Below are 24388 nucleotides of genomic sequence, written 5' to 3' on the forward strand. Positions count from 1 at the left end.
AGTAACTTCCTTTTTTTAAAAAAAAAAAAGCTATAATATACAGTTATGCATAATGTACCATTTTGATATGCTAGTGGATGAATTTCCCATGTCAGAAGTAGTTACAGGACACAGATATGTATGTCTCTCTCTTTATGCATTAGAATGCACACATGTATGAAAGTGAAAGAAAGAGGAAACAGGTTTAGAGGATTCATCCTAAAGTAGTGGTTTGTTTGTCAGTCTTTAAATGGGTTCATACACAGTAATGCAAAGACCAGGAACCCTCCAAAGCAATGTTGAAAATTAATGCCTGTCTAAATGTCGTAGGAAGGACAAGACTTGAAATAAAATTCAGCCAAGAGAAGAATAAACTAGCGATCTTGAAGTACCCAAAATATATTGACTAAAGAAGAAAACAGAGTAAGGACTCCTCCACTTCACTTCCCCCCACTCCCCGCTCCAAAGCATAGAATAAACTTGGTATGTTAGATTTCACTGTAACAAAAATTGCAGTCCTCACACTGCAGTGGGCTGAAGCAATTCCCAGCCTTCATTCTGCTTCGCTATTAAAAGAGTTTCTTTATATCTCAACTCTCTGTGGGCCCATTGTATATGATGGAACAAAGCCATTAACCCCTTCATATCTCCGTCAAAATGTGACTTTCCTCCAGTGAAGAGCTCTGTTTGTGGCTTTACGAAAGTGAGAGCTCTCAGGAGTTCTCAAGGTTCATTCAACTCAATTGCCCACAATTACTTTGAATGGGCACAGTAAGTGGATAAATAAATTCCCAGATGGCAGTTAAAAATGCGATCAGAAAGCACAAGTTCTCCCACACCAAATCACAGAAAACAGGGCTGGAAAGGACCCCAGGAGATCCTTATCAAGTTCTGAATATTCCTGAATTACAACGCTAACAGCTGCGCTGCTGTATAAGTACAGCAGAGCTGCATTCTGTTGACCAACACCTTGAAATAAAGAATAACCAATCTCATATAGGAGGGGTCCTTTGCTCTGTTTTTTCCTGTGCTTCCACGGCAACATAACCTCAGCTACAGCTTTCCTGTCTCTCGGACATAAAGCAAAATGCATTCACGCTTCTTGGCTCGCTAAGAGCCCGTTCTGTGCGTACTTTCACCATCCCACTGCACGAGCTCCCTGGCAGCAACATCCCATTTCTGCCTGTGGAAAGGATGGTGCTCTATCTGTGGGATACACAGTGTCCTGTGTATATCCAGTGCCTCTCTTCTTCCTCGCTGCCCACTTCTTCCTACTCTCTTTTTGCTAAGAGCAGAGGGTCATGTGAGAGGCTCTGTTTTCTTCCTCCACGCCCGAATTCACCATATTCCCCCTGCCAGGGGTCCTGTGTTCAGCCTTTCTGCCCCCCACGTTTCCTGCTCAGAGGCGGGAGTCGCATACACTGTTTGCCATAAGTATGTGTCATTCAGACTGCTCTGCTGAGGGGTTGAGCAGGGGTCTTGTGTTGCGACAAGCTGTTAGCGGAAGCAGTTGTTTGAGCTGTAGGTAACTGTAGGAAGAGCCTCATGCTGTGGCTGTGGAAAACACCGTTCATTTTTCTCCCAGATAATTAAAATCCTGGCTAGGAGACTACTATTGCCTGAGGTTCTGGCATTCATCAATGCCTCATGGAAAAGTTATCCTAAGAATCACAGCTGGAGAGAAAAAACACCAAAATCCTGTTGAGTTCAGCCTAAATTGTTACAAGTCAAGCCTGGTGCTGCACTCCTCCCAGAACTGTGGGGTGACAGGAGTTCAGCTTCGGTGCAGATTTTGGGGGGTATCACGTGAGCGCATGATGACCTCTCATGTGACTTGGCTGGTGCCCTCAGCCCTCATCTTGTGAGATGGCCGCAGGATGGAGTCCCTGATTAGCGTGGGTCATCAGGACACTTGAGGCTTTGATGTTCTTTCTATAGCCTTTCCTAAAGAAGTAAATTTCACGCAAATTAAAGAAAGACCAAAAAGCAGGAAAAATGAGGAAGTTTGCAGGAGTGATTGAGTGGCCTCTGTTTGTTTTTTTTTTTTTTCTCTTGATTTCACCAAAAGCTGCATGAGTCAGTTCAAGTACCCACGAGACATTTTTAACTCATCACTAGTGTCGCAAATTTCTTTCCCCTCACTTCATGCGCTTTCACCCTACTCACTACCTGAGTACACTTTGGAATATGTTTATGTGTCATATTCTTAAGGAGGATGTCCTTAACTGAAAATCTCTCCCATAAAATAATATTCTAACATCTTTTTAGATGCATTGCATAACGTATTTATATTCGCATACACTTATGTCTCCTCTTTATTTAACCTTTTTTACAAAGTTCTCTAATGAAGTTAACGCATGAAAAAACAAAACGCATTCCCACTGGTACACAACTATCCTACTTCATGTGTCTGTCTTTTCCTTGTTTGTTTAAGAAGCTGCCTTTTGGGACACCAGTGGCATTTTTGAGTGTCAAGAGGGATCTGGTACTCTTCTGGTTTAACTATTTGCTTGAGGAGGAACATCAGCAGTAGTTTTGTTTCCTTGTAAAGGTCCAGCATCACAAGTTCTGAAGGTGCTGGTGGGAATTTGTTGTTGTACATACCGCAAAATAACAGCGTGGGGATACGGTAGGAATGGGATCTGCAGTACTGGTATGATTCATCTGTTTTAAAGCAGGCTGTTACAGATTTTCTACAAATCACAACTGGTTCCCGATTGGAAAGCATTTGTTCAAATACTACTATACATAGCTTGTTCTACTCTGCTTTTGATGGCATCTGCTATGACCATCTGATAAAGTTTTTAAACGTGTTAAATATGCTAGTGTTCATATCATGCTCCATGAATTCTTAAACAGTTTTTTGGCCTCAGGGGTGAGATTTTTGGGGCAGACTAGGTCTTTTAATGTAAGGATTAAGCTTTCAGGACTCTAAAACATGGCAAGTGTAAAAAAACAATTCATATTTAGAGTGATTATAAAGTTTTTTTCTAGTCTCCAGAGGCAATATAATTTAAGCACATTAAAGCAGAGTTTTTAATAATTAGAATCACCAGATTAAAGCAGAGATTTTTTTTATAGCAAGCAAAAACATTCATCATAGATTAATGGAATTTGGAGTCAGGTTTTTAATATAATGACTGGAAATGGCATTTTTCACTTTCTTACACTGAAACTTTTTTCCTATGGTATGAACATGACATCAGCTTAGCTGACATGTATCTTCACTGTGTGGGTTGAACTCATGTGGAAAAAAAGGAATTATCATATTTGTCTTTGCTTTTATCATCTTATGCTCAAATATAGAGAATATAGAGAATTTTTCCTTACACATTCAATGTTAGGTCACTTCATATTGTTAGGTCACATTATTGTGTTTTTACAAAATGTTTTTACAATTATATTAATGACAAGAAGAGAACCAAGGAGAATCTCCATCCTTTATTGGATGCGGGGGGAAACATTGTCACCGAGGATGAGGAAAAGGCTGAGGTACTTAATGCCTTCTTTGCCTCAGTCTTTAACAGGCAGACCAGTTATCCTCAGGGTACTCAGCCCCCTGAGCTGGAAGACAGGGACGGTGAGCAGGATGAACCCCCCATAAACCAAGAGGAAGCAGTCAATGACCTGCTACGCCACCTGGATGCTCACAAGTCTATGGGGCCGGATGGGATCCACCCGAGAGTGCTGAGGGAGCTGGCAGAGGAGCTCGCCAAGCCACTCTCCATCATTTATCAGCAGTCCTGGTTAACGGGGGAGGTCCCGGAAGACTGGAGGCTTGCCAATGTGACGCTCACCTACAAGAAGGGCCGGAAGGACGATCCGGGGAACTGCAGGCCTGTCAGCCTGACCTCGGTGCCGGGGAAGATTATGGAGCGGTTCTTCTTGAGGGCGCTCACAAGGCATGAGTGGGACAACCAGGGGATCCGGCCCAGCCAGCACGGGTTCATGAGAGGCAGGTCCTGCTTGACCAACCTGATCTCCCTCTATGACCAGGTGACCCGCCTAGTGGATGAGGGAAAGGCTGTGGATGTGGTCTACCTGGACTTCAGTAAGGCCTTTGACACCATCTCCCACAGCATTCTCCTCGAGAAGCTGGCGGCTCACGGCTTAGACAGGTGGACTCTGCGCTGGGTCAAAAACTGGCTGGACGGCCGGGCCCAGAGAGTTGTGGTGAATGGAGTTAAATCCAGCTGGCGGCCGGTCACGAGCGGTGTTCCCCAGGGCTCAGTACTGGGGCCGGTCTTGTTCAATCTCTTTATCGATGATCTGGATGAGGGGATTGAGTGCACCCTCAGTAAGTTTGCAGGCGACACCAAGTTGGGCAGGAGCGTTGATCTGCTCGAGGGTAGGAAGGCTCTGCAGAGGGACCTGGACAGGCTGGATCGATGGGCCGAGGCCAACGGTATGAGATTCAACAAGGCCAAGTGCCGGGTCCTGCACTTGGGTCACAACAACCCCATGCAGCGCTACAGGCTTGGGGAAGAGTGGCTGGAAAGCTGCCTGTCGGAAAAGGACCTGGGGGTGCTGGTTGACAGGTGGCTGAACATGAGCCGGCAGCGTGCCCAGGCGGCCAAGAAGGCCAACAGCATCCTGGCCTGTATCAGAAACAGTGTGGCCAGCAGGAGTAGGGAAGTGATCGTGCCCCTGTACTCGGCACTGGTGAGGCCGCACCTCGAATACTGTGTTCAGTTTTGGGCCCCTCACTACAAGAAGGACGTTGAGGTGCTGGAGCGTGTCCAGAGAAGGGCAACGAGGCTGGTGAGGGGTCTGGAGCACAAGTCTTATGAGGAGCGGCTGAGGGAACTGGGACTGTTTAGCCTGGAGAAGAGGAGGCTGAGGGGAGACCTCATCGCTCTCTACAACTCCCTGAAAGGAGGTTGTAGCGAGGTGGGTGTCGGTCTCTTCTCCCAAGTAACAGGCGATAGGACGAGAGGAAATGGCCTCAAGTTGCGCCAGGGGAGGTTTAGATTGGACGTGAGGAAAAATGTCTTTACTGAAAGAGTGGTTCAACATTGGAACAGGCTGCCCAGGGAAGTGGTTAAGTCCCCATCCCTGGAGGTATTTAGAAGACGTGTCGATGAGGTGCTTAGGGACATGGTTTAGTGGGCATGGTGGTGTTGGGTTGACAGTTGGACTCAATGATCTTAGAGGTCTTTTCCAACCTTAATGATTCTATGATTCTATTGTTTCTGAGGATAATACTCATATTTTTCATGGCTTTTTAGGGCTCTTTTTCAGGCACTTTACAGAAGTCAAAGATATGATCTTTGCACTGAAGAGTCTAAGGGAATGTGAGGTTTTGTGTTAACAGATAAGATGCACAACTTTAATTTAAATCATCCTTGACAACATCAAACATCCAGGTGCAACATAATCTGATATGGCAAAAATGAAATTGATGTATGAATAGGGTTATCATATTTTCAGGTTTTCCTAGTTTGTTTTTTTTTTTTCCTTACCCAGAAACTTTTTGAAGCTGTATTTTAAGTCTGTACGTGTACTGTGTGTCCATTTATCCATTAACACAGAGCAGCCTGCTCAGAGGGGTCTTGCACAGATTGCAAAGTCAGCAGTTGTAAAATTGTACCTTTTTTGTTGTAATGGTATGACTATATAGGTAGATGAAGTTATAGGGGGCAGAGGTAAGCACAGAGCAAGTTAGGGTATGAATGGATAAGAGACCAATTCTCTATAAAACACAGGCTTCTGTCTATGTTCTTGCTGACCCCACACAGCAAATACAGAGTTGCTTGTCTTTGTGAGGATTGCCATATTTATGGTCTGCATATAGTTAATAGTGTACCACACCCTGATTTAGATTTCTGCCACCTAAATTAAAGGAATTTTTTCATTAGTATCGGTAGCAAACTTTGTGATCAGACACAAAAGATGTTACGTTCTGCCTTTTTGCAGTCACAAAACATGCTCCCATGTACTTTTTTCATCAGTTCTCATCTGTTTAGACCGCAGTAAGTCAGTGAAATATCTTCTCTTCTTGCTTGATTGTAGACTAAATCCCTGTTGAAGAATCTGATATCTTTGTATTGTATATTATGACATATTTTCATAACAATAGGCTGTGATGACATAAATTTGGAATAGTAATATACCTCCAGTTATTAAAACAGTCTTGTTCAGATACATGTATCTTCCACAACAAAACCTGGGGAAAATAAAGAAGCACTGCTAATTGGTGGATCATGAGAAATAATGTAGAGAAGCAGTATAGCGATGGGGGCTGAGCAATAATAGATCTGTATCGTTGCATTCACTGATTTGCTTACTAATACTCCTTCTACAAGGCCCGTAAATGCAAAGAAAAATGTAAATGTTGAGTCCCATAATGGATATTCACAAATAATAGCTTTGGTCCAGGGAGGATAGTCTCTTTGGGTTCTGTCTACAGTCAAGGGTGACAGTCAGGTTACTCTGAAGCAGTTGATTAACTCTAAGTGTCCAGGTGCCCTGTAAGAGCCTCTCCCTGATAGTGTAGTGGAGCACTGCTTTGCTGTCTTTCACCAGCTTGAAGAGCCTGTTCATTTCCCCAGTGGAAGTTCAGACGTGCAGTCTTCTAACATTAGGCTCACTCTTCTCAGATTCATTTGCAGACTCATTTGAAGCATTTCACAGAGCATCGGTGCTCCGCAGACCATACGTTGAAAACCTCTGCCGTAACTGGAAACAAGGAAGACTAACCTGCCTAAATTGTACTGAGCCTTTCTGAATATTTCCAGAGCTATTCCCCCTTCTCCATGCACATAAGAGATGTCGTGGAACACAACAGCATGTGCATTTCTGTGTCTGGTGCCAATGCTGCTTAGTGCTGAGCATCAGGACAACTTTCTCTGTCTCACATTAGTTGTAACTTTCTCTTTTGCTCCTTTCCCTTCTTTTCCAGTTCCTTGATAAGGAGTGTGCCTTTGATTTGCTTGTCAGTGATCGTTTGTATTTTAGAGAGCTTCAAGGAATTAGATCAGGGAATCTTCTTACATTTGTTTGTGGCATTGAACTCTGAAAGTCTGCGCAGCAGCCAGCCAGTTGTCACATGAAAAATAGATTTTAAAAAGGCAATAGGATGAACTCTCTTCCCTTGCAACTGGGGAAAAGCTATGGGGCAGAGTGGTGATTTAGCAGTTGTGTTGAGCACTGCCATAGTAGAAGACTGTGATGCCAGTTTTCATTTCTAAATAAGAAGGTATTGCCAAAGTCGATCTATTCAGCTGATATAAGCCTTAATTGCTTAACAATGATTTTGTAGCTGTTTGAGTATAATCATTGACAAATGCCAAATGAAGTATGTAGTAGTGGTATTTTACTGGGGCATGGTGTTCTGAGGAAGTGTGTAGGATAACATTTGTAGGTAGAGATAATATCTTTTCTTAGGCTACTTGGTATAACTGGAAAAGTTAGAGGAGCTTTTGGGCACAAGATCCCTTGTAAAGATCTCAGCATAATAGATAACTGTTGTTCAGGGAGTAGCTCTTTGCTGAGCTATAAGAAAAGGAATTTACGGCCACAATCTTTGTCCCTCACCTTAAAGTTTTGCAGAGGGCTGGTGAATCCAACAAATACTTTGTCATCTACGCATTCACTTATTTTTGGAGAAGATTTCTTAAGCATTAGCAATGGAATAACAGGAACTGAAGTGGTGACCTCTGCTCTTACAACACAAACACCTTTGCTTTCTAAGAACACGAGAAAATGAGATCTGTACAGTAATGACTGACTGATCTAGTTTGATTCTCTGTCCTGCCTAGGCTGCAGAGGTAGGTGCTCATCATCAAGAAACACCTAATAAATACATGCCAAAATGAATATCTCCTCTGGTTCAATCTCCCTACTATTTGATAAAGTGCTAATGAAAAAGCAAAAAAGAACTGTAACGGGAAAAAAAAATCATATTTCACAGTTCGTAATTTTTCACCTTGCTTGTATTCTGAATTACAATAATAACACCTGAATCGAGGTATAGTTGATGGCTGTAAATGGCCAAGATGATTTCTTAAGGTTACCATTTTGCTCAGAATTGTGATGGAGTATTTTTCATGTGTTACCATAAATTTTGGAAACAGTTATATTTTTTAAACCCAGCATTTTTCCACGTTTCCACTTAATGATTTTGAAGTGTCAAAGCATTTCACCTGTGGTGATTAAGCAGAGAGATACGGTGACAGATAGTGGTCTGCATTACCGTTTGCTTGAGTAAGTATATGGAAGCAGAATGTTACAGTGTACTGCCTTTGATTATGGCAACACTAACAGGATTTACAAGTTAACAGTAAGGATTTTCAGACAGAATACATACCCTCCTCTGTTCCTGAGTCAGCATCTTAAAATCAAGGCAGGGAAAAATGTTCCTGTTATTATACTAGGTCTAGTAGACCTATATAATTGCTACACATCTAACAACTTGGCATGCAGGCAAGAGATGTGTATTTATTGGGATGCACATATTCTCCATAATTAGTCTACTGCATGATTGTCTGGAGAACCAACTGTTCAAGGTTAGATATGAGCCTCTGAATAGAGTGTAGTTATATACAAGAAACATTAAGCTATAAAATGTTTACTATATACACAATGGTGGCTGAGGTTGTGTTGGCACATGGTTTTTCCTCTGCTTTGCCTTTACATAAATGTTTAAATAAATCTTCAAGTTTTGGGGCATGTGCTTTCCTCAGGTGCAAAGGTAACATCTACCAATGGCTGATTCAAATGAAAATTTGATGTAGCTCAAAAATATTTTATCATATACACAGTGATGGATTGCCAACTAAGTGGTACATAAAAGCTCTCTCCATGTCAAGAAGTTACAGAATAAAAGTTACTCAGAGCTATACTTCACACCTTCAATACAAGACAGCTTTTGAAAAGAAAGAAAAATTTTCTTAAGCATATACAACATGAATACGATTACAAAAATGCTAGTAAGCTATCAACTTAAATGTACAAAACTTTTTCAAAACAAGTATTTTGTTATTAGCTAAGGGAAACAGAGAAATGGAACTAAATGCTTGTGGTATCTTATTTGGGCTTGTCATGCTTTTAACCTTTCTGAATGTCACTAGTCTGAGGGATAGCTACACCACTCATCTTCATTTGCTTTTGTATTTTGTGACCCATCAGGTGAAATACTGCAGCCTCTAATTCGGGCTATAGGTTCAGTTTGAGGCAGGCAGGTATTTTGGGTGACATTAAAATACAGAAAGCCCCACCTGCCTCGTGATACGGACTTCTTCGTTTAAAAGCAATGAGACCAGGGTTTTAGCAACATGCATTTGTCAATATTGCATTTTTGTAGAAACAGTACACGCAGTATGTGGCAAGCAAGCCACACTAGAAACAATCTTTTATTTCAATGCAGCCAGGTATCCGCTTAGCACATTTAAACACGTGTATGGTATTTGTGACAGGATCAATGCCAGTTTGTTAATACAACTCCCAGCACAACTGAAGCCTTAGTTCAGACGAAGGTCTAGAGCTCTATTCAGTACTATGGTACCACCACCAAATACGCTTATGAGTTCATTTGTTTTAAAAAACAAGCCATTTGAGTGAGTTTTCCCGCAAGGGCTCAGCCACTCACCCTTAGCTGCTGCCACTTTTAAAAGGAAGATATTTTGTCTGGTAGCTTCAGGTTCCTGGAGTAAAGTCTTCAGAGAAAAGCTCACTTGTCAATTAGACACGCTCTTCTCTTGATCTTGCCCAAGCTATAGGGCTTGTTTGCATAGAGAAGTCAGTGCACAGTAAATTAAGCTGTGAACTTAGTAACTGTCCAGAGATTTTACGCTATTTCTCTGCTTGAACACCTACAGAGCACTATGTCAGGCAACTTACCTTAGAAAATACAAAGAGCTACTCCAAGCGTACAGTGGATAACAGGCTGTAAAACCACACACTTCTTTACCTGTATTTTAACAAAGGTGCAGATCTTCTGAAAATCTGAATGCAGCACCAGCAGCATGCAGTGTCCAACAGCTCTCAGAGAAACACCTTTGGCTGTTCTCTGGGCTTTTATGCTTGAGCTAACGGTTGGAAGTCCCCTTTGAGGAAATTTAGAGGCTGGATATAGTCTCAGAATTTAATAAAGGTTTAACTTGCTTTAATCTTCAGAGAAGGCTGAGGGAAATTCCAAGTGACTGAAAAGACACAGAATAACTAAAATGTTTGGACTTTAAAACTGTTAGAGCTTTAGCTAATTTTCTGTGCCCCAGTGTGCGCACTTTCATATCCCCTAGCAGACAGAGACTGGTAAGCTATCAAGCAAGTCTGAAATATGTTCCTGCAAGTCAATGAGTTCAAAACGTATCATGAGGCATTTTTCACTGTTTCTATAATCTACTGTAGTGCTGTATGTTAATGAGTGATGGCCTGTCCCCACACAATTATAGGTTGTAATTTCTTGTGCTGGTGTCTGCTGTTCTTGCACAGAGTGAATTTTAATTCAAATAGGTCTGAAGATGGAAAGCACTTGGGAAACTTGGTATGGTTTCAGAATGTAGAGCTGAAACCTGGAATATTTTTAAGGTGTTTTGTTGGTTTGTTATTTGTTTGTGGCTTTGCTGATGTGATTCATGTTTGCCTGACCTCCTGCTTTTGCATAGAGACCTCAGGTTGTCTGTGACACACCTGAAGACAGTTCAGCTCCTGCTTTATTAAACTCATCAGAATTGGATTTGTGGAGTGGGAACTACAAGGCTATCACCATGGTTGTGTGACAAGATTTTGAATTTTAAAAAAATTATCTTCCTTTAGTCTACTGCCATCTCTAATACTACAGCTCAGTTTCTCTACCTGATAAAATACTTATGATTGTACCTGTTCAACAGTAGCTACCCTGAAGTTTAATCTGATGCCTGAGAAAAAACTATATGAACCTGAAATAGAAAATAATACACAAATTAGAATTTAAAGAGTATAGAGAATCTGAATATAAAATTGATTACTTTTTTAAAAGTACCATTATCGTTTATGCCACTGGATATACCTTAAAACATTTCAGTTTATTAAATTCTCTTTGAATGCTCATGTCTTTAGCATGCATTTGAAATCTTTAATAAGATTTTCTTCAAAAGGCCTCCCGGTTGCATGGCGGATAAACATTAGACTTCTCAGCCTGTAGATCTTGGTAGCGTTACTAACACCAAGCCTAGCTGAGAGAAAAGGAATTCATTAACTTGCTACAGATTTGGATGAAGAGCAACTGGCTGGAATTGCTTATTTTGTGGCCATGCAAGTCTTTCTGCAGCATGGTGTTTAAGCTGTACTCGTGTGAATCAAGACCGCCATCCCATGGTTGCTCACAGATTAGTTTTCATGGCGATTCCAGCAAACAGTGGCTGTCCCTTCACAATCTCTCTTTGCAGGGTGGTTGTACTTAAACAAAAAATAACACTTTGTCCTCACCATATCTTAAATATTCAGTTTTGCCATGCTGTGCATTGTGTTAAACTTCTTCCCAGCTGCCAAAAATCTGCAACTTTAGTTGCCTATCGCAGGTAACTTTCATAGCCCTGAAAAGTTACCAAAGGGGAGGTGAGCACAGGGAACAGATTAAAACAAACGTGTTGCATAGCCAGATTAAAATGAACCTGTAGTATAGTCCCCTAGGCTAAAAAATAATAGTTATTTTGGCATCATAAAAGAAGCATTTTGGATGCTGCTGCATCTTTGCTTGCCAAGCTAAATGCTATAGCAGAGCTATGGCCAAGTTCATTCCTGAACCTTAACTTTACTTGGTAAAAAGACAAACTGTGAGGCTACAGTAATTACATATTACCATAGTACTTCAGTATGCTGTAGTTTCTCACAGGAGATGGTCTAATACCTAATATGTTTAGAGACCCACGATAGCTTATCCTTCATAGACATTTTTACAGATGCTTTCTAAAATAAGCTAACATCAACTGCTTATTCCTCAGGCGTTGTCTGTAGAATGGCTTCAGAGCTCTCTTAACATAAGACAACAGTTTCTGTTTTCAATAGAAATCCTCAAAGTAAATCCCAACAATTGGAGGAAAGGACCGAGCAGTTTTCTGTTTATGAAAGTCAAGTAGCTGTTTGTTGAGACTGTTTGTTGGTATGTGTCCCACTTGAAATGTTGACTGCTGCTGCCAATTTTTACAGAGCATTTATGTGATTATCTAATACGGGTTTCTGCTGAATGCGTAATTTTCCTTGACTGCATTGCTTGACACTAATGAAATCTGAAGACATATCCATATATGAAACTTAAGAGGGCTGGTCTGCACAGGAACAATCTATAAATGTAAGGAAATCAGATGAACATATAGTCAATACACTTAAATTACTGTATCTTAAACTCCTCTGTGGATAATTTCATTACCAAGTAGAGTAATTTCAGCGTACTGCAGCCTAAGCCAAATGGTAAAATTACTTCACAACTGAATAAGAACATCCACGCTACGTAATAGGCTCTAATTTATGATGTGCAAAAACATCCTCTTGCGAGTCTGGTTAGACTGAACTAAGAAACTACTTTCCGCAGCTACTCATCACCATTCAGCAGTCAAAGGTTGCTGTCTTTATCCATAGAGTTGGTGCAGGTTGGATGAGCACTCTCTGACCTGTTTCAGTACAAATTTAGGCAAACCACATTTATACTTTTTTTTTTTTTTTAAACTAAGTCATGTAATTTGCATTGAAGCTTTGAAAAAGCGCTTTAGTGGCTGAATTGATAGAATAACGTTCGTTAGATGATACAGCAACGATCAGATGGATGAAGGCAGGAGATAAAGTTTTGAGCTGCTGTTAATGAAGGTGAATTTCTTCATCCTGCATAGTTCTTGGGTTTTTACTGGCAAAGCTGGGATTGGACCAGAATTAACAGCAGCCTTTCTTTCTCATTTAATAAAATTCCTTGAAATACATCTTGTTCTACCTGCTTTGGATTATCTTGGGAAAATATTGCAGATACGATTAACTGTGCTCATATCATGGATTTTTTTTCCTCATAACATGGTGCCAGTCTTCTTTGATGCTGCGTAGATGTAGGAGAATTAGAAGTGCTTTGATTGCAGTTAAATTCGTTGATTGCTAACAGCAGAAATGATGCAATATATTTATTGATGCATGCCCATTCTTCAGGTAGACCATGACCACAGCCTTGCTTAAATATGGTGATGTTTCGAGCACCTACACCCAGCCAGCGATTGGTATCTATCCTGCTTTAGGCAAACAGGCCAAAAATATGGCCTCCTGCCTCAGACATCTTGTGTGTCTAAGAAAAGAGGCAGGTACAGGCAGACCAGGACACTAATTACATTTATGAATAGTCATATTATACCCTCTAGCATAGCCAAATATGGCCAAATGATGGAATCTCTAAATCTACAAAACTGCTTTACCAGTATACCTTGTAAAAGGAGAAAACACTGTTAAATATCATTTCCTTACTGAAAAAGATAGAAAATACCAATTATTCTATTATTATTGTATATAATTTTCATATGGAGAAAACACAGGTGGTTGATTTTATACACATGAAATCACCAATTTGTTATATTAATATTGCAATATAGCCAGTAGGTGGCAATAGCTATTTAATTTAGTAAACTAAGCCAGCTATCCATAGGCTCTTGTTCTGGTGCTCATGTTAGCTTTGAGCCTTACAAAGTAAGTCAGTGCCCAAGAGTCCTACCCAGTGTATTCTCAGCTTTATAGTTGACGAACCTGCTATGCAGGCAGGCAGTCATTTGTCAGAGCAGTGCCAGAGCTGGGACTAAATTTAAGTTCTAGTCTCCTATCCTTCTATGTATTCTATATATTATCTCATTAGGAACTTCTGAATATTTGTTCCTTATGTTACACACAAATTTATGATGTGTTCTAAAGCAGCTATGAAGAATATCTTTCCCAGGGCCTCTCTTTCTATACGATGCATGTATACCGTTGTACTTGTATTGAGACACCAGAAAGCTGTAGATACGCAAGTGTATCATAGAATCATAGAATCGTTTGGGTTGGAAGGGACCTCTAAAGGTCATCTAATCCAACTCCCCTGCAATGAGCAGGGACATCTTCAACTCGATCAGGTTGCTCAGAGCCCCCTCCAACCTCACCTTGAATGTTTCCAGGGATGGGGCATCCACCACCTCTCTGGGCAACCTCTTCCAGTGCTTCACCACCCTCATAGTGAAGAAGTTCTTCCTTCTATCTAGTCTAAATCTACCCCCCTTTAGTTTAAAGCCATTCCCCTTGTCCTGTCACAACAGGCCCTGATAAAAAGTTTGCCCCCATCTTTTTTATAAGCCCCCTTTCAGTACTGAAAGGCTGCTATAAGGTCTCCCTAAAGCCTTCTCTTCTCTAGGCTGAACAACCCCAACTCTCTCAGCCTTTCTTCAGAGGAGAGGTGTTCTATCCCCCTGATCATTTTCGTGGCCCTCCTCTGGACCCGCTCCAACAGGTCCGTGTCTTTCTTATGCTGGGGGCTCCAGAGCTGGACGCAGTACTCCAGGTGGGGTCTCACCAGAGCAGAGGAGAGGGGCAGAGTCACCTCCCTCGACCTGCTGGCCACGCTTCTTTTGATGCAGCCCAGGGTACGATTGGCCTTCTGGGCTGCGAGCGCACTTTGCTGGCTCATGCCCAGCTTTTCATCCACCAGTACCCCCAAGTCCTTCTCGGCAGGGCTGCTCTCAATCCCTTCATCCCCCAGCCTGTATTGATACCGGGGGTTGCCCCGACCCAGGGGCAGGACCTTGCACTTGGCCTTGCTAAACCTCATGAGGTTCACACGGGCCCACTTCTCCAGCTTGTCCAGGTCCTTCTGGATGGCATCCCATCCCTCTGGTGTGTCAACCACACCACTCAGCTTGGTGTCATCTGCAAACCTGCTGAGGGTGCACTCGATCCCACTATGTCATTGATGAAGACATTAAACAGTACCAGTCCCAATACGGACCCCTGCGGGACACCACTCGTCACCAATCTCCATCTGGACATTGAGCCGTTGACCACTACCCTCTGGATGCGACCATGTAATCAATTCCTCATCCACCAGACAGTCCACCCATCAAACCCATACCTCTCCAGCTTAGAGAGAAGGATGTTGTGGGGGACCGTGTCAAAGGCCTTACAGAGGTCCAGATAGACGACATCTGTAGCCCTTCCCGTGTCCACTGATGCAGTCACTCCATCATAGAAGGCCACTAGGTTAAGTCAGGCAGGACTTGCCCTTGGTGAAGCCATGCTGGCTGTCTCCAATCACCTCCCTGTCCTCCATGTGCCTTAGCATAGCTTCCAGGAGGATCTGTTCCATGATCTTCCCAGGCACAGAGGTGAGACTGACTGGCCTGTAGTTCCCCGGGTCTTCCTTTTTTCCCTTTTTAAAAATGGGGGTTATGTTTCCCCTTTTCCAGTCAGTGGGAACTTCACTGGACTGCCACGACTTCTCAAATACGATGGATAGTGGCTTAGCAACTTAATCCGCCAGTTCCTTCAGGACCCGCGAACGGATCTCATCGGGTCCCATGGACTTGTGCACCTTCAGGTGCCTTAGATGATCTCAAACCCAATGTTCTCCCACAGTGGGTGGCTCTTCATTCTCCCAGTCCCTGCCTTTGCCTTCTGCGGCTTGCGCAGTGAAGCTTGAGCACCTGCCGGTGAAGACCAAGGCAAAAAAGTCATTGAGTACCTCCGCCTTCTCCATATCCCAGGTAACCAGGTCTCCCGTTTTGTTCTGGAGAGGGCCCACATTTTCCCTCATCTTCCTTTTATCCCCAACGTACCTATAGAATCTTTTCTTGTTGTCCTTGACATCCCTGGCCAGATTTAATTCTATCAGGGCTTTAGCTTTCCTAACCTGATCCCTGGCTGCTCGGACAATTTCTCAGTATTCCTCCCAGGCTACCTGTCCTTGCTTCCACCCTCTGTACGCTTCCTTTTTGTGTTTGAGTTTGTCCAGGAGCTCCTTGTCCATCCATGCAGGCCTCCTGGTGTTTTTGCTTGACTTCCTCAAGTCAGTATGCACATTGGGAGTATAGATACAATATCATATAGGATATAAAAAAACCTTATTTTCTGTGGATGATGCAGAATGTTATTATCTACAGGATATGAAGAAGGAAGGGTTTGTATACAGTCCTTAAAACAGATCAGAGTATAATTGGTGTAAGCATTATGTCCGGAGTTTTTGGCAACACTGCTGTCAAAAACTGCTCAGATGTGTATGTAAAAAACAAAAGGTCTGGTCCTTGACTTGTCAATAGATTGGTTTTGTTTTCTGCAAATAGACATCAGGTGGCTCTGCTGTTTGGACCAACTGTTCAGCATATCTTCAGCCAGAAATTTAATATGAGGTGAGAATGAAAGAGAATATCCATGAGAGAAGAGGATAAACAAGAGGCAGGTGGTCCATGTGTGAAACTTGCAATGCCAAACAGTGGATTAAGATGCTCTTTTAAAATGCTACTTCACAACCTTAAAGCAAATGAGAAAAGTTATATTTCTACTAGCTAGAGAATAAGAAAATTTATTCTGGTCTCCATCAGAACATCTCCCATTTGCTGAACTACTGTATAGAATCATAGAATCATAGAATCATTAAGGTTGGAAGAGACCTCTAAGATCACCGAGTCCAACCGTCAACCCAACACCACCATGTCCACTAAACCATGTCCCTAAGCGCCTCATCGACACATCTTCTAAATACCTCCAGGGATGGGGACTCAACCACTTCCCTGGGCAGCCTGTTCCAATGTTGAACCACTCTTTCAGTAAAGAAATTTTTCCTCACGTCCAATCTAAACCTCCCCTGGCGCAGCTTGAGGCCATTTCCTCTCGTCCTATCGCCTGTTACTTGGGAGAAGAGACCGACACCCACCTCGCTACAACCTCCTTCCAGGTAGTTGTAGAGAGCGATGAGGTCTCCCCTCAGCCTCCTCTTCTCCAGGCTAAACAACCCCAGTTCCCTCAGCCGCTCCTCATAAGACTTGTGCTCCAGACCCCTCACCAGCCTCGTTGCCCTTCTCTGGACACGCTCCAGTACCTCAACGTCCTTCTTGTAGTGAGGGGTCCAAAACTGAACACAGTATTCGAGGTGCGGCCTCACCAGTGCTGAGTACAGGGGCACGATCACTTCCCTACTCCTGCTGGCCACACTATTTCTGATACAGGCCAGGATGCCATTGGCCTTCTTGGCCGCCTGGGCACACTGCCGGCTCATGTTCAGCCGCCTGTCAACCAGCACCCCCAGGTCCTTTTCCGCCAGGCAGCTTTCCAGCCACTCTTCCCCAAGCCTGTAGCGCTGCATGGGGTTGTTGTGGCCGAAGTGCAGGACCCGGCACTTGGCCTTGTTGAACCTCATACAGTTGGCCTTGGCCCATCGATCCAGCCTGTCCAGGTCCCTCTGCAGAGCCTTCCTACCCTCGAGCAGATCAACGCTCCCGCCCAACTTGGTGTCGCCTGCAAACTTACTGAGGGTGCACTCAATCCCCTCATCCAGATCATTGATAAAGACATTGAACAAGACCGGCCCCAGTACTGAGCCCTGGGGAACACCGCTCGTGACCGGCCGCCAGCTGGATTTAACTCCATTCACCACAACTCTCTGGGCCCAGCCGTCCAGCCAGTTTTTGACCCAGTGAAGAGTACACCTGTCTAAGCCATGAGCCGCCAGCCACTTTTTACTCAGCAAAGACTACACCTGTCTAAGCCGTGAGCCGCCAGCTTCTCTAGGAGAATGCTGTGGGAGACAGTGTCAAAGGCCTTACTGAAGTCCAGGCAGACCACATCCACAGCCTTTCCCTCATCCACTAGGCAGGTCACCTGGTCATAGAAGGAGATCAGGTTGGTCAAGCAGGACCTGCCTCTCATGAACACGTACTGGCTGGGCCAGATCCCCTGGTTGTCCCACTCATGCCTTGTGAGCACCCTCAAGATGAACCGCTCCATAATCTTCCCTGGCACCGAGGTCAGGCTGACAGGCCTGCAGTTCCCCGGATCCTCCTTCCGGCCCTTCTTGTAGGTGAGCGTCACATTGGCAAGCCTTCAGTCATCCGGGACCTCCCCCGTTAACCAGGACTGCTGATAAATGATGGAGAGTGGCTTGGCGAGCTCCTCCGCCAGCTCCCTCAGCACTCTCGGGTGGATCCCATCCGGCCCCATAGACTTGTGAGCATCCAGGTGGCGTAGCAGGTCATTGACTGCTTCCTCTTGGATTATGGGGGGTTCATCCTGCTCGCCGTCCCTGTCTTCCAGCTCAGGGGGCTGCGTACCCTGAGGATAACTGGTCTGCCTGTTAAAGACTGAGGCAAAGAAGGCATTAAGTACCTCAGCCTTTTCCTCATCCTCAGTGACAATGTTCCCCCTTGCATCCAATAAAGGATGGAGATTCTCCCTGGCTCTCTTCTTGTCATTAATATATTTGTAAAAACTTTTTTTGTTGTCTTTATCGACAGCGGCCAGATAGCGTTCTAGCTGGGCTTTTGCCTTTCTCATTTCCACTCTGCACGACCTAACGAGATCCTGTAGGATCCTACTGTAGTAGCTGCTTGTCTAAAAATTGACCTATCTAACAGCAGTTGATTACTGCTCTGTAAGCAGAGGGAAGCATAAACGTGCCATATCCCTGCATGGCTTTATCAAACTAGTTACCAGACTGATCAGCTGTGGGTCAGAGCTAGGAAGCAGGTGAGACTCATAAGAAAACCATTTGGGCAGCCAACCATTTGCCAGGTCACAACAATGAATCAAAGCTGCTTCTTCAACCAGTGCTTCTGTCACGATGGTGTAGGATAGCCCCCATGACTAAAGTGCTGTGATGGGTTGTGCTTTACACAAAGAAGCAGCTCAGATGCATGGAGCTTTGCTATGGAAAGGACAAGAAGTCTGTCAACAGTTTATGGGATCAGAAGGGAAGTCACAAAGGGAGACACAGAGGTAGGAGTCTGCTATGGACTGCCTAGTCAAGAAGAGAGAGTGAACAAAGCCTTTCTTAAAAAAATGGAAGAAGTCCCCTGATCATAGGCCCTGCTTCTCAGGGGGGTCTTGAACCACTCTGACATCTGCTGGGTGGACACCATAGTAGGGCGCAAGCAAGTAATGAGATTTCTGGAGTACATGTGGGACAAATTTTTGATTCAGGTGCTGGATAGACCAACTCGATGAGGTGCTCTGCTGACCTACTGTCCTGGTTTCAGTTGGGATAGAGTTAATTTTCTTCCTAGCAGCTGGTACAGTGCTGTGTTTTGGATTTAGGATGACAATAATGTTGATAACACACCAATGTTTTAGTTGTTGCCAAGTAGTGCTTACAGTAGTCAAGGGCTTTTCAGTTTCCGATGCTCTACCGACTGAGAAGGCTGGAGGTGCACAAGATGCTGGGAGGGGGCACAGCCAGGACAGCTGACCCAAACTGGCCAAAGGGATATTCCATACCATGTGATGTCATGCTCAGTATATAAACTGGGGGAAAGCTGGCTGGGGGGTCCACTGCTTGGGGACTGGCTGGGCATCGGTCGGCGGGTGGTGAGCAATTGCATTGTGCATCACTTGCTTCGTATATTCTTCTTCTTCTTCTTCTTCTTCTTCTTCTCCTTCTTCTTCTTCTTCTTCTTCTTCGGATTTTATTCTATTATTTCAATTATTAAACTGTTTTTATCTCAACCCATGAGTTTTCTCACTTTTACTCTTCCAATTCTCTCCCCCATCCCACCGGGGCGGGGAGAGTGAGTGAGCGGCTGTGTGGTGCTCAGTTGCCGACTGAGGTTAAACCATGACACCTTCTCTCCTGAATAAGTAAGAACTGGTACAGAATGGGAAGGCAGTCTTAGCTGCAGTGACCATAAAAAGATCCTGATGGACTTAAGGAAGGGGAATAGCAGTCTAAAGACCCTGGACTTCAGGGGCTTGTTCAGGGAACTAGTAGGAGGGATCTCATGAGAGACTGAAGGGCAAATGAACCCAGGAGAACTGGCTGACCATCAAGAACCTTCTCCTTAAATCAGAAGAAAAGAAAACAAACTAAAGAAAATCAGCAGATGTAGCAAGAAGTCATCTAGGCTGAACAGGGAACTCTGGACTGAGCCTAAACACAAAAATGGAATGTATAGAAGGTGGAAGCAGGGTCAAGCTACCCATAAGGAATATGGAAGCATCACCTGGGTGTGGAATGTGGGCCTGCTACTGAACAAGGTGGACAATCTTGTGCCAAAGGACACACAAATGTTCAAAGTCTTCTTTGCTTTGGCCTTTACTAGCAAGGTCTCCTCTCAAGCTTATCTAATTCCTTTGTCCAGTAGCAAAGCTTGTGAGAGAGAGGTATTACCCATGGTAGAGGACAATCAAGTTAGAAACTACTTAAGCAGACTGGACGCACACAAGTTCATAGGCCTGGATGGGATGCATCTGAAGATGCTGAGGAAGTTGGTGCATGTCATTGCAAGATTCCTCTCTCTTATCTTTAAAAGGTCATGTTGATAGCAGGTTTTTGATGACTTGAAAAAGAGAAATGTCATGCCCAGCTTCAAAAATGGTATGAAAGAGAGTCTGGGAAACTGCAAGCTGGTGACTCTTAACCTCAGTGCATTAGAAAATTAGGGAGAAAATCCTGGAAGCCACTTCCAGTCATGTGAAGGAAAGGAAGGTGAGTGGGAAGAGCCAATGTGGATTTACCAAGGGCAAATTGTGCCTGACCAGCCTAATTACCTGCTACAGTGAGACGACTGGTCCTGTGGATGAGAGCAGTGGCTGTAGATTATCTGGATTCTAGCTAGGTTCTTGATACAGTTTGTTAGAAATCCTTACAGCCACATAGAGGAGATATGAACTGGATGGCTGGACTATGAGGTGGTTCGATCATTTGGCTCAAAGTGTGGACGTCAGTATTTAGAAGCTTAATTGGCAGCCTGTTACAAGAAGCATTCTTCAAGGGTTGATGCTAGGGATTATAATGTTTTTTAACACCTTCCTCAACAAACTAGTTGATGGGATGTGATGTGTACTCATCACATTCATGGATGACTCCACACTGGAGTGAGCAGTTAATACACTGTAGGGCTGGACTGCCATTCAGAGGGACCTTGACAGCTAAAGAAATGGGCTGGCAGAAACATGAAGGTAAACAAAGTCCTGTACCTGTGATAGACCATAGGGATAACTTCCACAGACAAGGATACTGCAGACAAGTTGAACATGAGGCAGCATTGCACCCTTACAGCAAACATTTATTGGGCTACAGTAGCAAAAGTGTAGTCAGCAAGTTGAAGGAAGTGATTACTCCCCTCTCACTTGTAAGACCGCATTTGAAAAACCTTTCCTAGCTTCAGGTTCCTCGGTACCAGCAAGATATTGACAAAGTGGGAGCATACGACATACAAGGAGAAGCAGAGAATTGTAGTTGCTTCGCCTGTACAAGGGTAAAGGTCAATGAATCTAATTGCTGTCTTCAGCTACCTAATGGATAGTTACAGAAAAGGTGGAGCTAGACTCTTCTTGGATGTGCACAGTAGCAGGACAAGTGATGATGGATACAAGCTGCAGCAAAAATATTCTGACTGGATGTAGGGAGGAATTTCTCACCATGGGAGAGGTGAAGCCCAAGAACAGATGCCTGAAGAGGCTTATGAAACCCCATGCTTGGAGATTTTTGACACTTGACTTACCTAATCTGAAGTAGGCCCTGCTTTGAGTAGATTGCACTAGGTGACCTCCAGAGGTCCCTTTCAATATAGTTTTTTCTGGGAGTGTATGGTTATCATAATATAAGTCCTTAATGCAATTCCTGGCAAGCTGGATATGTTTTAAAATTTAAAAAAAAAATCATTCTCCATGAAAGTCTCCAGGTAATGAAGGCAATGACGGGCATGCATTCATTAATCATGCTTGCCTACGCGCAAAACAGAAAAGAGGATTTCAAATATGTATCAGTGCCCTGAGAGCACTAGTGGCCCTGCCTGTCCCTACCCAGCCCCTCAGGGCTCCCCTCACCCTGCCCAAGGCCCAGGACCCCATGTCAGCCCCCCGGGGCCGTCAGCCCCTGCCCCAGCGATGCTGCAGCAGGGCCCGTCTCCAGCTGCCCACAGCCCTGCCCTGCCCGGCCATGGGCCCCGCCGAGCTGGGCCCACCCGCAGGCCCATGTCTGAGCCTGGCCTCGGCCTGTCCACATCCCCAGGGAGGTGCCCGATGCCCGCGGCTGGGGCTGCCCTGGTGCCCTCCAGCCCTGTGCCTGTCTGGGGCTGGGATGGGCACTGGCTGCCAGGCCCTGCCCTGAGACCCCATGGGGAGCCCCCGTGGTCCTGGCCCCGGGAGTCTCTGTCCCCTGCAGGGCCCTGACAACTTCCTGCAGGGTTCTGCAGACGGCATGGAGAGCTTTTACTTAACAACGAAATTATTTTTATTGAAACGTTTTATGTAGGACACCACAGAGAGTTTGCTGTGAATGTCAGACAAATTCAGTCTCTCCTGGACTCAAGAGTCCAAAATTGCATCTTCCAAAACAGAGGATGACCTTTAACATTTGCAGTTGTACCAATAACTGCATCGTGGCCGCTGCCGTATACCTGCAGGGACAGGAGCGAAAAGCTGAAGGGTTTTAGTGTCCCAGGAGCTAAGCTCTTCTCAGGGATGATGGGAGAGCAGAGAAGATGGCCCCATCTGGGATAAGAGGAAAATCAACGTAGGAACAAAAAAATCAGAGACCATCAGAATTCTTGACAAATCTGGTTTCCCTTCAGCTTTGCTATGTGTAACAGCAAGTGTTCAAAGAGGTGGTGGTAGAGCTGACCCAGGGCTTCTCTTATGAAAATTGAAAATGGCTCATACCTCAAAAGAAGTGTTTCTTGGGAACAGGCCGTATTTTTTGCAAGTTTAGTCAGGAAGGTTTTCTTTGCTTCATGCTGGCATATCCAGGTAGAAGCAAGCGTCTCACAGCCACATTTCAGAAAAGTCACTGATATGGTGAATAGGACATTTGCTTGGTGTAAGCCCCATGTTCAGCACTTGCTCTGACACAGTTTGCAAAGGGCAATAACAATTGCCTCGACCACGACTTTTTTGATGTCAGATTTCTTTTACTGCTCCTGTTGGAGCTCTTTAAGTTTAAATAATTTAAATACATATTGGAGCAAAGAGTTGAACATGAATCTCCTGTATCCTGTGTGAAGGATCTAAACATGGTGCTGTAAAGACATTTGGAGGGGAGGAGGAAAGACAGTATCCAAAGTCTCTTTTTCAGGACTAAACACTGATTCTTTATATCCCTGCTGTATGCCATAAACACAAAGCTTGTGTCTATTCCAGGACTGTACTACAAATTTATCATTGATTGTCTTAATTTTTTTTCATTGAAAACTTTGAGAATTTCTTAGAGAGAAAAAAAATCTCAAATATATTCACAAAATGGGGATTTCCTTCCTCAGGCAGTCTGTCTCGCAGAAAAGATGATCTCCTTTGCTGAGCCATGCTGCCAGAACTCCTCCTTTTTTTGAAAGGAAATTACGGTTCCTGTGAAAGTGCCACAAATGACATAGACAGTTGGCAGCGCAGAATCATTATTGCTTGTTGAGTAAACATTTTCAAGCAGAGAATAAATAAATCCTCATCATAAATGAGGATTTGGAGAGGGGCAACAGAGAACTGTGTTAGGGTATTGTTACCATACTAAATGTGTCTGCTACCAAGCTATAGCAAAATTAACTAGCATGACTACTTTTATCCATGCAAAGGGTGGATCAGAGCGGGCAGATGTGGGGCGTCTGTGTCTAGGGAGGGGGGAAATGCCGTTATATGTCAGGAAGGTGCAGGAGGTAAGGGCTTCTCTTCTGCTTTCTCCTACAGACTTCACTGTGAGCTGTCGACCTCAGCAAAAATTCAGCTGATGGAGAAAAGACTGTTACATATATCGTTCCAAAGGCTTTTGTGTTTCAGTACTTGATGGTACTGGAATATATGTAAATATTGTGAGAGAGTCACATGGTATCTCCCGTCACTGAAGTGAGTTTCATTTTCTACCCAAATGAACACATTATTTGGGAGTTTGCTGATGACTGGTATCTCTCACAGTACAACAGTGAACTCCTAGCCTGACCTTAAAGCAGCAGACGGATTGTGTTGCTACAAGTTCCCGCTGTACAGTTAGGAGTTTGCATGCTTGAATTCACACTTTGCAAAGCTCTGGAGTGACAGTTTACACAAGATTGCAGGGGATGAAAGATGACCTTTAAAAAACTGCACAACATACTGTCTAACTAGGATGAACGTCCATATAGGCTGATGACCTAGAGGTAACAGCCCAGATTGTGTCTCAGGCACCTGATAGCAGAATGCTCTCAATGCATGATCCTTTTATTTGGGAATTCACTTTTCTAGGGGTCCTTAGGAATGCAGCCCCCCTTACTTTAAGGTATGACTGAGACTGCAATTGTTCATTCAGGCTTTTGCCTCTGAAAGT

The sequence above is a fragment of the Aptenodytes patagonicus genome, chromosome 1 (genome assembly GCF_965638725.1).
Source record: "Aptenodytes patagonicus chromosome 1, bAptPat1.pri.cur, whole genome shotgun sequence".
Lineage (NCBI taxonomy): Eukaryota > Metazoa > Chordata > Aves > Sphenisciformes > Spheniscidae > Aptenodytes > Aptenodytes patagonicus.